This window comes from Manis javanica, chromosome 1 (assembly GCF_040802235.1).
Source record: "Manis javanica isolate MJ-LG chromosome 1, MJ_LKY, whole genome shotgun sequence".
Classification (NCBI taxonomy): Eukaryota; Metazoa; Chordata; class Mammalia; order Pholidota; family Manidae; genus Manis; species Manis javanica.
The window spans coordinates 147,223,292-147,243,946 of NC_133156.1; positions in this window are offsets into that span (position 1 = coordinate 147,223,292).

Sequence of the window (20,655 nt, forward strand, 5' to 3'; positions counted from 1 at the left end):
CAGAGTATAGGACACACTAACCTCTTTCTAAATCTATATGGTTTAAATCCATTCAACTATCAATCAGAAGCTTGCTGTTAACCAATTCTTCTTGCAAATTAGTCATGCTGCTAAATTTACTATGCCCTGAAATTGTCCTTTTTATGTAAATATTCCACACATCTCCATAGCTTAAAGTGGAAATTAGAAGTGAATCTCTAACCAACACAATAGTTTCCTTGGGCCCCAGGGACTTTCTGTCTTGACTTTTCAAGATATCAAGATGTTTTCTGATGAAGTCAATCAAATAATTTGAAATCCCTGACCATTTTGTGTTACACAGATATTATCTAAATGAGGGCTCCATTCATTTGGAAAACAACTCATGGTCAGAGCAAAGAGAAGTAATATCCTCCTTGATTGAAGAGAAAAGATTCAGTGTTTAAATTTAACTTCCATAATTTTAATTTATGATGCTCCTTGGCCGTAAGGAGAAAGAATCCTTGTCATTTATAAATGATAGTCTCCACAACATAAATAATTGCTGTTTACACAGTGGGCTGTCCAGGGAAATCTGAAGACTGATATGCCATGTTATTTTATGCAGACGAATACAGCGGGAATATTAATTATAAACAAAAAGTAATTTCAGTAAACATATTGCAAATCCACTAACTCATGGATCATTTCTATTCCTGGACCAACACCCTGTCCGTGTGGCTCCCAGGAGATGCTGGCCTATTTCTTTCACTCCAAAATAATATTGTCACTTTTAACTTAAAAGCAAAATCAGAGCAGACAAGGTGTTCCTTTGCATCAAGTGGCTCACTGTAGGCATATGGTGTTATTCTCCAGGAGACCCCCAAGACCCCTGGGACACCCAATAATATTTTATTCATCAACCTGTCACTTTCAATATTAGAACAGCTGAATGGAACAGACTTCTTAAAATGCCCACTGTACTTGGGGGTTACAGAGACCCAGGCATCCACGCAGGCCGCTCCCCATGCTGACATTAATGAATTCTATGGGGTCACCTCAAGTCTGGGGGTGCAGTGTGTCCAGGTCTGTGCACGCAGGAGGCTTCCCGTTTCCTCTGATGGGAGTGTTGGTGGCTACTGTTGTCTGTGTATGTCATTCCCACTGCAGGCACTGAACCCACCCAGTTTCCTGTCCAGAGAATATAAAGCAGACATCCTATTCCCTCTCCCATCACACTTTTATGTTGTAAAATTCCATTTAGAAGATTAAATTACAAAGCTTTAAATGCCAACTTCCCTCATGAGTCCCCGTCCTTCAGGTCAGTGTTAATCCTTGCATTGACTTTGTGAAATTGACAGTAAAAGAGATTCCCAAAGAAGCACCTGGGTCCGTGTCTTGATCACAGTTGGAAGGGAGCACTGCGCAGGGGTTAAAATACATGCGGGAGAGCTCGGGAGCCCCAGTTCCACAGGACCTGTGGGAGAGCAGCGCAGTCCAGCTGTCCCCAGGGCCTGCCTGCAGCTCCAAGCAGAGCAGCAACAGAGGGACCCTGTCCGAAGGCAGCAGCCCTGGCATTTCTGAAGCCCCACAGGCATTACACCCTCTCCTGCCAACCCTGCCCCTTTTTGACCCCCTCTTAAGAAACAGGGATCCAGGGCTCCTAATAGCATGCTGCCGCAGGGCAGGATCTGGGCTGTGCCACCTGCTGGCTTGCTAAGGCCCCTACCATTTTTGTTGGCAAAGGCACTTATTTAGGTTCTCCATTTATTTTAAGATTACACAAATCTCAAACATTTTATATACATTTTACTGCCCTAATACCAATTCCTGTCATTTAACTGCAAAATTGCTGGTTTGTGAACTCCACAGTCCCCACCCTGAAGCACAGGCCCAGGCTGGAGAGAGGCAAGCAAGCTTATATTCGAATAAGTGACTTGCTATCTGCAGGTGTATCTGAGCAGAAAAAGAAATTGGATTCACTGCAGACATATTCTTAAAAATCAGTGATCTAGGATGTATGTGAGTTGGCAAACATTTTTTTTTCATTTGATCATTTTATCCCTCCATACACCCCAGTCATTTTACCCACCTACGCACCATCTTTTACCAAGTCCCAGTGTAGGAAGCCTGAGGGAACGAGAACACTGGCTGAAGCCCTGCCCGTTGGATCCTCAGTAAGCCTCTTCCCACTCAGTTTCTCTCCCAGTCCAGCTGAATTTCTGCAGCAACTGTATGGACGGTTTGGTGTGAGTACAAACCCATCTCAAGTTGATAGTTTGACTATGAGGGTTAATTTTATGGGTCAACTTTTCTAGGCTGCCCAGTTTTTCTGTCAAACACTAGTTTACAATATGCTGAGAAGCTATTTTTTTAGGTATGAATAGCATTTTAATCAGTAGACTTTAAAAAAGCACATTATCCTCCATCATGTGGGTGAGCCTCATCCAATCAGTTTAAGGCTTAAACACAGAACTGAGGTTTCCCAATGGAGAAGCAACTCTGCTTTAAACTAGAGTAGTCTTCTGCCCGAGTTTCCAGCCTGCAGACTTTGGGCTCAGCCTGCAACAACTCTTCTTTGGGTTTCCAACCTCACTACCTGCCTTGCAGATTCTGTATTTGCCAGGACCCACAACCATGTGAGCCAATTCCTTAAAATTAATATCCCTTTGCAGATACCACCTGTGTTTGTTCTGGGTTGATTTTCATTCACTGAGTTTTCCTCTCATTGTGGGTGGTATTTTCTATCTTTCTGTGTGCCTGCTAAGCTTTATTTGGATGCTGGTCATTATGATTTTCCTCCGCTACTTGTTGGAGAGTTTTGTGTTCCTATAAGTATTCTTGAGCTCTGTTCCTGGATGCAATACTTAGAAAAGCATCTGATTTGTTGAAGTCTTGTTTTTAAAGTTTGCAAAGCAGAACTGAAGCAACTTTTATTCTAGGGATAATTTGGCCCCTACTGAAACAATATTCTTCTGAGTTCTCCACTCAGTATACTGTGATTACAAAGTTTTCCGATCTGATGGGTGGGAACCCAAACTTTTCAAAGCCCCGTATGAGCTCTGAAGAATATTTCCCATTAGTTTCTTTGGGCGGCCCCTTCTCTGATCCTGGTTGGTTTTGTCAGATCTGTGTGCAAATCAGAATCCAGCTGAAGACTTGAGGGGCCCCTTATTCAGGTCTCTGGGACTCTCTCTCTGAAACCTCCTGTAAACTCCATCTGCCATGGCTGCCCTAAACTGACTCTGTCTCCTAAACTCAGGGAAACAGCACGCTGTGCCCAATCTCCCTCTCCATGCACTCCGGTCTGACAACTCTGAAAGCAGAAGGCAGGGCACCCCAAAGCCCACCCCAAAGCCCACCCACTTTGCTGTCTGCCCCTCAGAGGTCATTGCCCTGCACTGCCCAATGGCTACTGTGTTTTATATATTTTGCTATGTGTATTTTTATATATATAACTATGTGTATGTTTATACATAAATATAAATTACATATTTATATGTTTTGTCCATTTTTAAAATTTATTTCAGGTGGGAAAAATGTGCAGCCCCTGTGACTCTTTGATGGCCAAAAGCAGAAATCCTCTAAATCTTCAGTGTGTTGATTCTCAGCAGCCTCCTGAGTCCAAGGAGAAAGAATAAAGGATGTGGCTTTGGGGCACAGATTTGATCACAAAATGATTTTAAAAATAACTATAGTATTTGTAAAGAGAAATTTTAAAGGAAGCACCACCAACTTGCATTAAAAGATGTAGAAACAGTTCAAAATGAAGAAAGGGCCCCAACTTCGTCTAGATAGAAATTATGCTGAGAAAGACACTGAGTGAAATGTGTGCAATCAATGGAAACATGACCCAGGGGCAGGGGCCAAGAGCCCAGGTGGTGGGGATGAACATTTAGAAACAGTAAATCAGGGAATCCTGTCTAAGGACCAGCATTGGACCCTAAGCCAGGGACCAGCTCTGTCCCTAGTCTGGGACCTAGCAGTCCGATCCTGGCTGTGGCTCAGATTTCTTTGGCCAACCGACTAGTGTGGTGATTCTTGTACTGCTCCTTTTTTAATGCAAATGCCCAGTTTTCATCATGCTCTGGCCTCACCACTGCTGTCCAGGTGTGACCGTCAGCACATCCCTGAATGCTGGGGGTTCTCGGTAGTGAGGACCCTTGTCTGCATGGTGTGATCAGGAGGTCCTGCTTGGAACCTGAGGCTGACTCAGTGAGGACCGTTGGGGTCTTGAGGACAGGTGGGTATGCACTGCCTGCTAGAGGAGAAAGAATTACTGTCGTCAACGAGTGGATGGGGGTAAATGGGCATTAACCTTTTCCCTCATCTCTGTGTCTCCCATGTGATGGAATTGTTAATCCTTCCTCTGGACCCTGGGCTGGCCCGAGCTATAGGGCATGTCGGAAGTGACACTGGGCCCGTTCTGGGCTTGGCCCTTAAGAAGCTGGAAGCTTGGCCTCACTGTCTTGCAGACCTGTGTCTGCATATAATGGGGTCTGAACCCCTGTGCTCTTGACTGAATGTGTCTCCCCAAAATTCACGTGCGGACGCCCTAATCCCCAAGGTATGGTGTCAGTGGGTGGGGCCTGTGGGAAGTGGTTCAGTCATGAGTGCGGAGGCCTCCCGAACAGGATTAGTGTCTTTGTAAGAAGAGACATGAAGGAGAGGCACTGCAAGCCGTGTGGGGCCACAGTTGTCTGCATTGGCTGGAAGTGGATTCTTACCAAGAGCCAAATCTGCTGTCTTCCTGATCTTGGACATCCAGCCTCCAGCAATGTGGGTACTCAATGTGTGAGGCCTGTGTCACAACGGACTGAGCTGACTCGGATGCCCTAGAGCCTGTCAAGGTTTCCTTACATGTGAAGATTTGGTGATGGGACTGACTTAAGGATCTGAGAGGGGAAACACCTCTAGTATTTGGCTGGGCCATGATTGCCATCAGCAGGGTACTCATCAGAGGGATTCGGGGCAGATATGAAGTGGACAGAGGAAGAGGCGATGTGGCCAGATTGGAGAGACATGGCCACAGGCCCAGGGTTTCTGGCAGCTGGCACAAGCTGGAGAGGCAAGGAGCGGATTGGCACATGGCTCACTGACACCTGGAATCCAGCCCAGTGAGTCTGATTCTGTCCTCCTGGCCTCCAGATCTGTGAGAAAATAATTCTAAATTATTGTAACCCAGCAAGTTCATGGTGATTTGTTAGAGCAACCATAGGAAAGGAATCCAGAGTCGGGCTGGTGGGTCACACAGGAGATCAGCACATTGTACAGGCCTCCTGCAGGACTGTCTGTACCCAGTCTCCTGGGAAAGCCCCCAGTGCTGAGGCACTGCCCCCAGGGCATGAGGTGCCCCTTCCTGGATGGGGGCTGCAGTGTACAAGCTGAGCAGGGACCAATGTGCAGGCAGCCACAGGCCCTAGAGTGGGCAGCACCACAAGTCATCTGTAGGATGACAGGCTGGGAGGATGGGCAGGGTGCCAGGCCAGAAAACAGTTGGCTTTCCAGAGGACACCCTAACCTCACCACCATGCAAGGACCCCTCCATTAAGAGGATTCAAAAAAGAGACAGGCATGGCGACTATTTACCCCACCTGCCCTGATTCCAGCTTCTGCCTCCCAGACGTCCTGAGAGGGGCCTTGCACTGCATGTGACACACCTGGGCCACAGGAGGAAGGTCCAGTTACATCACCTGAACCCCTCTGACCCCACCCATTCTAACACTTGATTCTGGAAGCTGCCAAATGCAGCCCCAGGGCCTCCACCCATTTAGAAGGGAGGCTTTCAAAGGGCAGTGGCAGATCTGTGTGGGAAATGGTCTCACCCATGCTTTTAGAAATCTGTAGGGGCCGCTCACACCCCTCTTCCTGCGTGGACACTGCGGGACCTGCAGGAGCTTTCCCAGTGGGGAAAGCCGCCAAACCTGGAATCCATACCAACCTTTGCCTTTAAAATTAACCTCAATTCACTTTATATTTGGTTTTTTTTTTTTATGTTCCTCTGTACTCTGATCTGTGGCATTGTTTTTATCCTGAAAGCCTGTGGATACGTTGAGCTGCTTTTAATAAAGTTACTGGTCTCTGCCCTCAGAAGTGTAGGCATCAGAGAGCCCATGCCCAGTGGGCAGAGCCACAGCATCTTGAGGGACAGACACAATATCCCATTGGGCGCAGGTGTGGTGGATTTCACTGATATGGGACAATTCTCTTGTTTCAGAATTAGACTCCCAGACATCATTTCCCAGAGGGGTATGGAACGATAGCTTAGAGGATACTGTATTTGGTTGCTTTGAGACAGGAGGTAGTGGAACAGGTAGGCAGGACAGGACATGTTGCCCCAGCAGAGACCGGCCAAGTGGGGTGCATAAGAACCACACCCTGGAATGGCCTGCCTGAGAAACAAAGGGGTTTTCTGATCCCCCAGTCCAGTCCTTTCAACAAGTCCTAGGCAGTCAGGCAGATTTCCTCCTTTCCAGCGCTTATAACGCCCCCGACCCTGCAGCCCTACCTGTGCCCTCCCTTGGAGCCCCTCCTGATTAGCAGGACCCATTTTTCTTTCCATTCTTCATAGCCTCCAAGACACAATACTGGGAAAAACAGCTTTGCAGCCAGTAACATCTTTTCTTCAAATTTTTATTGTATTCACTTCAAATTTACATAATAATTAGGAAGTTTAAAATCCATTCAGGGTTCACAATTTTGAAATGATATTTCAATATCAGCAAAGGGCCTAAAGAAAACACACAGTTTGAAAGGTACTTGAAGAAATTAAACATTAAGTTGACTTATATGGCTGCTACCTGGAGTTATCTGGCTGCTACCTGGAGTCAGCTTGGATTCTCCATGTTATTCTAGCTGGGAGAAATCTAATACTAATGGTTCCAAATTACCTCTCAGGTAATAGATGTCCCTAGACTTACTTTCTGGAAGCTTCCAGGGAGGCTGGCTGTTTTGGAAGGTTTCTGAGGCCAGTTGGGTAGGGGAGGAGCTTCGGAGCAGTGGCAAGCGGCTGCTGGAGGGGGGACACATTTGGGCCCCGTATTTGCCATACCCCGGGGGTGCCTTCCCTCCACTTACTTTTAGTCCTAAAGGCGTATCTGTTCAGTGCAGATATCCCACAATCCTTTTCAATTACCTAAACAGATACAAAATAACGGCTTATCTCCCAGCTGTTTAAAGGAACCCTCTCCCCTTGCATGTGCTCATTCCTGCTCCATCTGCTCCAGACCCAGAGGCACTAGGAGTGAATTCTTTAAATTTCATCAGTGGCACATAAACTATTTTATTATTTCTCTCTAAGCTCTAATTTTATTTTAAACACATGAAAAACAATCTTAGAGGGAACATTGCCGGATTAGGTTTGGATAAGTTGGTGCCGTCAGCCATTGTCAGGGCCTCTTGATAGCGACAATTGAAAGGTGGAGAGGACTGTGCAGAGCAGCTCCTGAAGAGCTCTGTGACCACTGGCCGTGGAGGGCATTAGACCTCACCCTCCGCGTGATGCTGGGTGCCGCTTACAAAACCCCATAGTCTCCTGTTGTTCACTGAGCTTTTGTGCCTCAGTTCCCCTGCTCACACTGTTCTGTTTGGAATCTCATTTTCTCTCTTGCTTAAACCACACACCTCCTCCAGATCCAGCTCAGACGTGTTCCTGGGGAGGCCAGCGAGGCACGAGCGTCACCCCTGTTCTCTGGCAGACCTCCTGGGCTCATTAGAGCCTCCAGGCTGCTGTGTGTTGCTGCGGGGCTGGAATTCTGTGGGACAGATGCAGATAAAGGAGCCATGTGAAACTTCAGGGAGCCTCCTGGGCTGTCTCTTCAAGTTAGTCAATTTCTGTTGCTGCCCTAAGATTCAGGATCATGTCTATTTACTCCCCCGGAACGTGATTTTTTAAAGCAGAGCCTCTCCCGGGTCCCTTTCCTCTCCTCTGCCCACCCAACACTCTCCCTTCAATGTGGAAGTATTTAATAGCTGTTGCCCTTTATAAGCCTCTCATAAGTCACTTTGCTAGAAGTCGTGTTTTTCACCCAGGGTGTTCTTTCCCGCCAGCCCACCTGTGGGAGGTGAACAGCGCGCCCGCTCCGCCCAGGGATGCCTGTCCCTGACACTGAACCCGTGAGCTTGTCACCTTACATGGCAACGGGGACTTTGTAGGCGTGATGAAGATGATACCAGTGGGCTCAGTCTGGTCATGGGAGTCCTAAGATCAGAGAACCTTCCAGACTCTGGCTGGATATGGTGACAGAAGTAGGAAAGATGCCACATAAGGACTTGATGCATCCTTGCTGATCATGAAGATGGAGGAGGGCCAGAAAGTGAGGAATGCAGGCAGCCTCAGAATAAGAAAAATGAGCAACAGAGTCTCCCTGCACTGGTGACCCAGGGCCTTTAGAGCAAATACCCACAAACATGGGCTGTTTGAAATTACAGAAAAGTGTTCACAGTTCCCTTCCCGCTTTTGGAGGGTGCTGGCATCCTTGGCACCCTTAGCATGTGGGAGCATCACTGCAGCCTCTGCCTCCTGCCTCCCCTGATGCCCCCTGCGTCTCTGCCTGTTTTAGCCTCTCACAAGGTCATCCAACACTATATTATGGGCAAATCTTATCCAGCGTGACCTCATCTCAATTTCTCTGACTACATTTACAAAGACTCCTATTTCCAAAGAAGGTCACATTCTGAGGTTGCAGGCAGACGTGAATTCCAGGGGGACACCATTCACCCCGGTACACTCCTTTAGGGCCTCCAGAGGGAACACAGCCCTGCCAATACCTCAGTTCTAGTCCAGTAAGCACCACTTTGTACTTCAGTTTCCTGAACCACAGAATAGTTGATCTGTGCTGCTCAAGTCACTAAATTTGTGGTAATTTGTTCTAGCATCCCATCCGTAGGAAACTATGGACCATCCAGGCTGGGGCCACAGATTTTGTCTCATTATCAACCACGCACATCACACCTGTCCTGTGTCCTCTTCATTCACTGGCAACAACACTTTCTTGGCCAGGACATACCACATAGCTCACTGCTTGTGGCCTCCTCAACGCATTCCGGGAATGGGCATGCAGAAGTTCTGTAAAGTTCCCCTGAGCCCTCCATAGGTGTTACAACAGGATAAATGACTGTGTTGTTACCAAGGATATGTTGCTTTGAGACCATGAAAGTGGCTGTAAACTTTCACCATCCTGGCCACGTTTGAGTGTTGATAAACTGAGCGGCGACGATGCCCACACACACTGTCCTTTGCTGTTACCCCAAATAGTGGTAAACAATGGCAGCAGACTGGGTAATTTTTCTCTTTTCACAGCCAAATAGGAAATGCAGACAACACACAGGGACATCACTCTGATTGCACACATAAGGCAACGTGAACAGCGGACAGTTTAGCTATTGCCCGACTGTCACTTGCCAGGAAAAGACACCCATCATACGCGTCCTTAGAAGGAATGTTAAGTCATTTATATATACTGCTCCAAAGATACCATAAAACTCTGGCTATTCCTGCATCTCAGTTCAACCCAGAAATGAAAGAGTTCCAGCAAAGCCCCGCCTGCAGCTGCAGGAGGGGCTCAGACACCCCAGGCCAGGGGCAGCACTCACTTGGGATGGGGCCACACAGCCACCGTGTCCCATTCCAGTGGCGGCACATCCCCGACCGCCTGAGGACACGTGACCGCAGTCCCTCCGACGCTCCTGTGCCGGGTTCCTTATAGGAAGCCAAGCCTATCTGTCCATTTGCCTGGTGACCCATTGGAACAACGGGTGTGGGGTTGTCATCAGCAATTCTCATCTCGTGTTATTTGCTTGAAATTTGAGGACTATGATACAGAATTATAACACAGTCTTTCAGTACGCAATGTCTACACTTCAAAACACAGTGGCGGTCTGTCAAGCATCAGGGGAAATAATCAGGAAGGACTTGGAAGGCATTCTGCTGCCACAAGCCAAGAGCATTTCTGTCTCGGGATTTTCGACTCACATATACGTGAAGAGGTAACAGCAGACCTGTATATGTCATCTGACCCATACCACAGCAAATGGCATTGAGTAAATTCCACAATGATGTGTGTCTGTTCAGATTCAATGAATTTCTATTTTACGCCCCGTAAATGTGGTCAGAACTCTTAACAAATTAGCAAATGCAGAGCAATGGATAAATTTCATCTTTGACATGGTCTCTTGGTAGACTTCTAAGCATTTTAATATGAAATAAGGAGCAAGATCATCTTCACGGTGAACCCATATTGCCTTTGTGTCCCTACGAAGGCACGTAATAATATTCATTCCTGACAGATTAACAGTCAGTTTGTTTTATTGTGCACAGAGAAAGGAGACAAATGATGGCAGCATCTCAGGTGGCTGGAAGGCAGTTCAGCCTGTGTCACTGCAGATGGTGAGTCTGCAGCTTATTTTTTCTGTGACCGCAGGATTCCCCACGCACCAGACTGAGAGATCCTTGTCTTAATTGCAGCACAAAGAACATCCCTGGCTCTGGAAGTCTCCCTGGGCTGCCGCGGTCTGAGGCAAGATCGGGTGTAAAGATGAACTCCAGTGCCAGCTGCAATGCCAGCGCCTGGACGCTGTGAGTGAAGAAGCAGGTGACAAAAATTCCTGTTCCCATGCTTGGCTGTCTCAAAGCTGGTTAGCATGCTGAGACAATGTCAGGGTTTTCTACAGGCTAAGACTCATGGGGTGCCAGCTGACTTTCTGGCTGGGCTCTCCTAATTTCCAGAGTGACAAGATTATCCATGTGCCACTTCATGGGGAACTGATTCATAGAGGCGTCAGCTGTGGCCCCCAGCGTCTTGGACAACCGTCTGTGCTGCCCCACTGAGGCAAGGGCAGGGCCAGAGGACTGAAGACTGCCCACAGCCTTTTATGTGTGGCACTGACGAAAAGAGTTTTTTTGAGGCTTATTCCTCCTCCTTAAAATAGGGCAGTTGGTAACAACACTTACCGTGGTGAGCATTTTGCAATGTATGTAACTGCCGAATCACTCTCTTGTATACCTGAAGCCAATATAATATTGTATATTCACTATATTTCTATTAAACAAAAGGAGTGACATCATTTTCTCTAATGACACCCTGAGTGATTATTTTCCCAAACTATTCATTCGTTAGTCCCTGAGTAACAATCACATGAAAATATAGTAACAACTGCTTTTCCCTGCCAACGTGAGAACTGTTACTATCATAGCATTTATATCTCAAAAACAAAAAAAATCCCCCCTCTTCTACCAGTAAATCAGAAAGCATGACTGCCCTTCTCAAGTCCTCAGGAGAAGCAGGCCGTGCAGGGAAGGACCACCCCGGCCCACGCTGCAGGGGGTGCTGAGCTGGGTGCCGAGGCCCCTCCTCTCATCTATGACCCCTTGGGGGTGCCAGGGAAAGGCGGCTCCTCACAGGTTTACCTTTGGGCAGGAAAGTGTGTTGTCTTTTTGACACCCCAAGATGTCTCCAATTACTTTAAAAGAAACACTAAATCCCTAGATGTATTTTAACCAAAACTGATTTTAATTCACTTTTAGGGGCTGACTGGCCATGTTGAGAGCATACCTATTAGGCCAGCTTGTCAAAAGCAGTCAGGGAACCGGTCTTTAAAACAGCAATCGCTAATATTAATCTCAGGCCCCATCTCAGGAGACTCACAGCCCAATCCAGGTATTGATGTCACTGATCTACACAGAAACCCTGGGGAAGAAAGACGAACACAGACACAGCCTGTATTTTCTGACTGAGACAATTAAGGCTGTCTAGCGGGGCGCCAGGGGGTAGCCCTGTATGGCTTCTCAGGGTGGCTGGGAAGCCATGCAGGGCTTCATTCACTGAGTTTTTGGGGACCGCGTGAGCCCCTCCCAGCTGCATGGGTCTGACTGTTCATGAGTTCCCGCTGCTTACCTCCAAGGAAGCTGCCAACACCGACAGCTTCCACACTTTCAAATTCAACTTTGACATGAAACCCAGTCCTTGGACTCTTTTTTTGGGGGGGGGATAGCACTGTTTCTAGAGAGCCCTAGTGCTTCAGTGATTTGTTGTGGGGAATATGAAATTAGAAGACTGAATTTCCACTCACAGAGTGGAAAACATCTGCTCTCAGGGAACAAAGGGCCATAAATATCGATATTAGACAAGAATTCCAGTCTCTCCTCCCTCACTAGGGCACTGCGGACTCAGGGAGTTAATGATCAGCAAGACCAAGTTCTGCTAATTAGCCTTCTACCCGCGGAATACAGCGGCTTTATTATTCCAAGACTTTAATGTCTAATTATTTACAGAACATTTAGTCGGAGGCAGGGACCCTGAGAGAGGCTCATGACCTTCAAGCTCCTCGTAAAGCTGACTTCCCGGCAGGGGGCGCCTGAGATGCACGTGCTCAGAGGAAATCCGGGGGCTTTTCTGTCTGACCACAGCTCGGCCTCCCACTTCATTACCCGCCAGCCATGGTGAGGGGGCCATGCTGGGCTAGAGTCCCATGCACGGTGGCTGCTCTGATGACTGTTTCCCAGCGTCACTTTCACTGCGGCTGACAAGTACAAATTAAAGGATGCAAAGAAAATGTGTATCTTAAGATTTGGGTGCTAATGTTTGCCAGGCCCTATTTTCAGCTACGTAAATGTGCTCTTTAGTGTAGGAGGAAATGGTCCATGGGAACAGACAGATGCACAGCTTCTCCACATCCTCAGTTACTCTCAAATTGAAACCTACCCGTGTGAGCAGCTAGAACAAGGACTGTGAAGAAAGAGGTAGGACTCTCGTGGGTGTCTGTAATAGCTGATTGAGTTACACTTCACATACCATATGATTCACTCGTGTAAAGCATACAATTCACTGGTCCTTGGTTCGTCCACAGACGTGCGCACCTAGTGCCACAGTCGGTTTCGGTCTCCCCAGGAAGGAACCCATGGCCCTTCCCGTCACCACTCCTGTTTCCCCTCCCCCTCCCTTGCCAACTGCTAGTCTACTTACGTGTCTACAGATCTGCCTGTTGCGGGCATTTTGTGTAAGTGGAGTCATCTAGTCTGTGCTCTTATGTGACTGGCCATTTTACCTCAGCCTAATGTGTTCAAGGCTCACCGGTGCTGTGGCCTGGGGCAGTGCTTCATTTTTTCTATAGCTGAAGAATAGTCCACTGTATGGACAGAGCAGAATTTGTTTGTCCATCAGTCCACTGATGGACATTGGGTGTGTCCACCTTTGGAGTATTATGAATAATGCTGTTATAAACATTAGTGTACAAGTTTCTGCATGAATGTGTGTCTTCATTTCTTCTGGATATATGCCTGGGAATGGAATTGCTGGGTCCTATGTTAACTCTACATCTAAATGTCTGAGGAATGGCCAAACTGTTTTCCAGAGCAGCCGTGCGGTTTCACGTCCTCAGCAGCAGTGTCCCCGAATGCTCACACAGATTCGTAAAGTTTTTCATTGTCTCTGAGTGGGGATAGGGACACCGTACACCTGACCTCTGTCCTCCTCATTGTCCGACCTTCCCACATGGACCTCTGCATATCTGAGGCCCTCATGCAGAACAGGATCATTACAAGTAAACCCCATCACTGCCTGGGAGCTTACCCACTGGTCCCATGACAGGTGAGAACTCCATTTCGGATAAAGGGCTACCCCTTGGGTGGTTGCAGACGTGACCTGGACTTGGCAGAGTCACCACATTCTCCTCCTCTTGGTGGCTCTGAGGGGTGACACAGTACAGGCTTCAGGTGGGGGAGGCTTCCTTCAGATCCCAGTTGAGCTGATTCTAACTGTGCCACAGGGCTGCTGGTACATCGTCTCAGCCTTACGTAACTCACCATGAAGATGGCAGAATGAAATAAAACAGCACAGTGAGTGTCACAAGGTAACTGCCTATCCCCTTAGTTCCCTCCCTCCCTCCCTTCCCTCCTCCCATCCTTCCTCCCGTCCTTCCTTCCTTCCTTCCTCCTTTCCTATAGGATGAATGTGAGATCATGGAATCCAATCAACCTACTCAGTTCACTCAGTAAAAAGGCAAAAGGCTGGGACACACCCTCTTGTGTTTTAATTAAAACTCTAATGATCTTTTTTTGGCACATTCGTGTTGGGCTTCTGTGACATTTTTGTCGGTTGGAAACATTAAATATGAGAAAATTTTGAGCTCTAGTGAATTGTTAATTAAATTTATTCATTAAGGTATTTTTCTCTAATACTGAGATGACTTTCTTACCTCACAGTATTAAAACATTGGTGTTTTAGTTTTTTTGTAATTATTATTGTAGTCATACTTGACAGTCTCAATTTGATAATAGTTTTGTAAACTGCAAGCTTCTGGCATCCACTGATTCAGACATGAGGGTTTTGGTAAATTTTTCCTGAAAAACACCAGATAGTAAATAGTTTCATTTTGGCAGGCTTATCCTGACTCTGGTGTGGTGGGTGAAAGTAGATATACATAATGGTTAAACAACAGGCATGGTCAGATTTCACACACTCCAACCTGGAGGATGAGGACGCCACACTAACGCCTGGACACTCAGGAAGCAGTCACCCAGTGTAAGGATGCCACCCTGTCTGCAGTGGGTGTGGGAAGGACAGCAGAGCTGGGGTGAGGCTATTGACCTTGCAGCTGTCTCCAGAGTCACTGCTGGTAATTTTCTTGAAGCCCAGGTCAGAAGCTGAATGTCGGAGGTGATGGGTGGTGTCGCACTGGGAGGATGGTGGCTAATAAGTGAATCACTAAACTTAGGCCCCAAAAGGGACAAGAACTTCCAGTAGATTGTAGATAGACCTGTGGCTTCCTGCCCAGAAGAGCCCTGCCAAATGGCTTGAATGAAACATTGCGTCCCCCAGATAAGGAAGGACCGACAGTTTGAGGCGCACTAAGAAGGTGCAAGAGAAAAAGAAGAGGGAAAAACCTGAGGTAAGGGAGTCAGCAGCCCTTTTCCAGGGAAGACCAAGTCGGGGAGTGACTTCAGCCCCATCAAAAGTAGGGTGGAGCCCAGCTCCCCATGAGCTCATAGGAACAGGGGGACCCAGGCTGAAGAGGATCTTTAGAAGCTGTGTGCAATTTTGCAATCCTTGCTGTAGAATATCTGCTGCTCATTCATCATTCAACTTATGACCCATTCTGGTCAGTATTCTCAGGTTCAGTGGTTTTCTTAGGGTCTGGTTGGAGGTTTGAGCTTGCAAACATGTTACCTGTATTTTTGTATCATTAATTCAGCAAATATGTATTTGGCACTTCCTACTGCTAGACACTGTTCTGTGTGCTAGATCTCCTGACATAAGTATTGCATACATGCCAAGACAGTAATAAACAAAAGTTATAGCAATGAAATCTGCCAGATTGGTCAGGCTGGACAGCCATGTCTTGAGGCTCAATGGTGCGAACAAACTGGGACTTAGGGAGACAAGGCTGGAGGCCTGATGTGTTAGTTATCCATTGCTGTGTAACAAATCGCCCCCACATTTAGAGGTTTAAACAGGTACTACCTCACAGTTCCTGTGAGTCAGGAATCTGGGATTGGCTAAGCTGGTGATCCTGACTAAGGTTCTTTCATGAGGTTGCATTTGATCCATTGGCTGGGGCTGGAGTCCTCTCAGGGTTCAACTGAGGCTGCTTTCGAATTCATTCACGTTATCACTGGCAGCCCTCAGCTCCCTGCTGGCTGTAGGTCAGAGACTTCAGTTCCTTTCCATGTGGATCTCTCCCTACAGCTGCACACCACATGGCAGCTAGATTTCCCCAGAATGGGCCACCTCATAGAGAGAGAGTTAACATGAAAACCAACATCATCTTTATAATCGTATTTAGGGAGTATCATCATTACTTCTACAATATGCTGCGGGGTACATAGACCTACCCTGCTACAAACTAGGACAAGCTGTGACTGCAAGGAGGTGGGATTTATAACAGACCATCTCAGAGGCTAGCTGCCACCTGGGTTACCATGGGAATTAACCCATCTCCAGGCAGTTTCCAGGCCCCACGGCAGGGAGGTAGCCTGATGCCTGAGAACAGATTAAGATGGGCCCCATGTCCCTGAGACAGTGACAAGCCAGCAGCTGTGGACAATCCAAAGGCTGAACTGAAGGGCAGCCTGCTGTCACTCTGCTCCCAAGGGAGGTGGTGCTAAGCCATCTGCACCCACGTCAATGTACCGTAAGAGCAATCACTCTTCTTGGCAGGTGAGAAAATACCCACAGCTGTGTGGACTGTGTGTGTGACAAGGGAGGGAAATTGGTAAGAAAAATAGAAATTGGAGAATTGGAAAATAACTTCTTAAGGAAACTCTAAGACATTGGTACTGATAAAAAAAATAGTATTCGTCAGTGATAAACAATGCAGACAATAAAGCACAATATATAAAAGAAAAAGACCCTGCTTTGGAGAGTTCACCCACCTCACAAAAGCTGATGTCTCCCTGAATCAGACAAATTCAATGGCTTTTTGATCACAAATATCCAAACAGCCTTGAGGCCCAGAGATGGCTCCTGGGGAGTAGATCAGAAGCAAGTATTTTACAATAGAGATTCCCATACAGACACCTGTGAGTTAGTTCCTGCTGAACCAGACAGAAGCTGTCCTCAGCCTGCTGGCCTTATTTCTCACTTCACTTCTTTCTATCAGGAGATGGAATGGGGAGATGCTCATTCCACTCTGGAAAAACTGAGAAGAGTCTTCTGAGTGCTACATGCCATCTCTCTGCTGAATGAGAAGTTCCCAGGGCAGCATGAAGAAGCCACGTGCAATGGCCAGTCCCTGTGTGTTTCCACACATGATGCTCAGCATTAATGTGCAGTGTGAAGGGCAAGCATGGAAACCTGTTGGGATTATGGGAGGGGATGGTAAGAGCTCTGCAAATACCCCATCATTCTGTATGAAACAGCCACCGTGGGGAGGTTGGGGAGGGTGTTGTGTGAACTAGTCAAAGCTGATGCTGAATGTAGACAAATCACTTGTTCCCCTTGGCATACAATTCGAAGTTCTAGAAAGTTCCCCATAGTAGAAATTGGCTCAACTTAAGGCAATATGCTTTCTTACCTGTTTTTATCAAAAGTAGCCATTATCAGGTGAAGAGGTAACCACATTAAGTTGTTGCCAGTCATTAAAATCTGCCATGGGTTCCTGCAAGAGGGACACACAGAAAAACGGCGATTTTCAGTGGAGAGATAGATGGGGTGGAAAACTCTGGGGAAAGTAGTGTGTGTGGAAGAGAAAGAGGCTCTAGGGATCTGGAGACAAATGGGGACCCCCAGCAGTAGATGTAGAGGAAGTCCTTCATAAAAAGATAAACCAAAACTTAAATTTCAAGTTCAATCTGGGTCTGTCCTTATCTAAAAAATATCAAGAACTCTTTTCATACTGTATCATAAAAAGCTAAATTTGCCAAATCTGATATACCTTCTAATTACTGGAATGACTTTTAAAAATGTCATGACTCTACCCCTAGAGATTATCACATCATCCAGTTGAGAAAGGGCCCAAGTGTGTACATTTTTAACAGAAGCCCTGAGTGTTTGAAGCATGGCATCCAAGGATCATATTTTGAGAAATATGATTTAGGAAAAAGCATGTGAATGAGTTCAATGAGAAGTTGTAGTCAAAAGATTTTATACAGGAAGGTGGGGAGGAAGTGCTGTGCTTTTCTAGTAAATTATTGAATTTGGAAAAGTCTCAGGGAGGCATATCACCCCTTGAATCAGATCCACAGCATGTTATTTAAAAACTCAGCAATATTTCTGTAGAATCCAGACCAAGCCACGTTCAGCCATCACCTTTGCAGCGTGCATCGTTTTAGCTGTGGGAACTGTGCATACATGTGATAAGGAAAGTGCTTGCACACACAGACTCACTGTCTTTGCAACTAGACACATTCTTAATGTTTAGTGTTTTACAAATGTCTCTTCAAAGTGAAATTGTGCAAGAGCGCTGTGGCCTTTGCTCGAGACATTTACAGCCCCATCAATAATAACTATCAATCATTGCAAGAGAGAAAAATCCCCAAGAATACTTGAGGAAGAATCTTACTGGACTAAGTGACTTTAAGAATCAACTTCTCTCTGTTATCAATAAAACAAAAACAAACAAAAATAGTATAGATCCCAAGAAAGTGAAAAACAGCTTTGCTGGCAGCCAAGTCATGATGTGCCCAAGGGGGCATAAAAAGTGGTCAAAGAATATAAATAATACCTGGACAAGACCATGTAGGAAACAAGACAGAGAAGAACACCACTCCCTGACCGTCTTCTCACCTCCTGTCCCTCATGAATGACTCTTACCAGTGAAAGCTCTCCTCCCTCCTTTCAGTTAAAACTTAAGATACCAAGTCACCAAACTACCCCTACTTATTGATGACACCCAATCCAGAACTCTACCCCACTTTCCTACACCCTCCTCAGAATCACCCAGAGCAAGCCCAAATCCTGTAAGCCCTGCCCAACCCTTTACTGGAATGTTCAGCAAGCTCCATAAACCTAACCTTCAGCTGCAGGTGGGCACTGGCAGTGTTGGGGGTTGAGTTCATTCTTCTCTGTTCTTGTCCCTGCACAACAAAGAACTGAAGGGCAAGGACACAGTAATGAAGCAGAGTTAAGGTTTTATTTGAGGGCACTCCAAGGGAGGAGCGGGCCAGACTCAAGGCAGACAAAGGCAGGTTTACTTGGAAAAGGAGAGAGGAAGGAAAAACAGAGAGAGGAAAGGGAAGTTCACTGAATTCCTACTTAGCACAGGGCACATCCCCTGCCAACTCCTAAACCCAGAGTCACCAGGCATCCGGTGTTCGCTGAATCTGCACAACACGGGAACTAAATCCCCGCCACCCCAGGATTTGGGGGAGCCACAGAGCACTAGATGAAGTGAGATTATGTTCTGGGAACTTCCCAAAGGAAAGGAGGTTTTCAGGCAAGCTGCTGAGGAGCATGATTGCACAGCTGCAGCGTCTAGTCACCCAGGAGACAGGAACTTGCAAGCCCCAGATCAGAGCTGTCAGCAGCCCCTCCCTACTCACCTGGAAGAGAACAGAGAGTGACGCACTCAGAGACAGGCAAGTGGAGCAGCAGTAGAGAGGAGGCGTGCTTAAGGATTCAGGGTCTGGGGCATGGGTTTATAGGGCTTTGGGTAAGGATTAGCATAAGGCCTGATGTATGTACTCCTTTGCAGTTTTGTCTGAAGAATAGGGTTATTTAAGTGACTGTGTTGGCCTAAATCTTAGCCTTCTTTGTCCATATATGTTTACTTATACTTCTGAGGTCTGTTTCCTGCCCTGGTTACAAAATTACTTGATTAGGGGCTGGAGGAAGAGGAACTAACACCATGTAGGTTGAGTTAAAGAATAAAATGGGCCTTTTTGCAGGCTAAGTAGATTTTACAATAGCTGACCTAATTGATACAATGAAGACATGGGCTGCGCTCAGATACTTATCATTATCTGAGGAATATCCAGACATTCTAAGTTTCTCCTGGCCTTTAGAACTTCAATTAATTAACTGTAAAACTCTGTGAGCTTTTTCGGCTCTCTAGGTTTATCTGGTTAATTATTCTGAGTCCCTTTTAGTGGGCTTTACTGTTTTTATTCTCCTTCTACTGGCTCATGGCTATTTTCTGCCTAGCAGTAGCCCCAGGCTCTAACAAGGGGAGATTCCACGAGACCAGAACCCTCAGTTTAGTAACCATGGCAACTTGAGACTCCTCGGTTTTCTGTGGGTTCAAGGCCACCTTGCTTACAATGATGAGGTAAGTGTCATACTAAACATGAGCTCCAAATATTTCATTGATCCCCTCAGTTTTGGGGTTTTTTTGTTGTTGTTCATAGGACTTTTGAGTTCTGATCAGATTGTATTATGCTTTGGTAAAATGTGGCTTCTAAGCTCCCAACATAGGGCTCTCTTGCAATCTGCTCGTGAGGGGGATCCCCTAGGGAGGACGAGGGCATGGACACAAAATTTCCATCACTCAGGCCAGCCCCAAGGCAGGGTGAATTTGGAAGTCTCAAGCCAGCACTTTGTGAATACATTCTGATATGGTTTGTCTTTTCAAAACTTCATAAGGGCTTTCCTCTGCCTTGACTCAGTGCACTGAGAACTGCTTTGCTTAGTTCCACCTGCTGAAGCTTGGGATTTGTGAAGTCCCCAGTTGGTGATGACTGCTCTTCAGACAAATCCTAGAGACACATGGTTGCTGGTGTGTCATTCATACTAAATGGTGCTGTATGAGGTCCTTTCAGGCTGTGTGCACCCATATACATGATACGGACTTTTTTAATACCCATACACTCTCAGGGTGAATCAATACCCAAAATCAACCTCTTCGGCGAGCTTGAGTTACTTGATTAACATATGCACATATTTTTCTAGATATGCTATTTCATGAAACACGAGTTAGAATTACAGTGGCCACCTTGGGGAACATTTGACATGAATAAGATTGTTGGCAAGAAAACTGGAACAGAGCATAGAAACAAAATCTCAAATATCCTATGAACCAGATGCAATTTGGACTCCAGAATTGTCTCCAGGACTCTTTAGGTAATGTCAATAAAAAATGTGCAAAACTTAACTATTGCATCACCTTGCTATTTGTATATCTACTTTCCTTCCCCAGCTCCTCCTCCTTCTAAACCCTCATATGATCCTAATATCCATAAAATGACAAGCTCCATCTGAGACAGATTCCAATACTTGCTGGTCCATGGACTGTGCACTGTGCTTACTTCCGTTCCTCTGGCCGTTG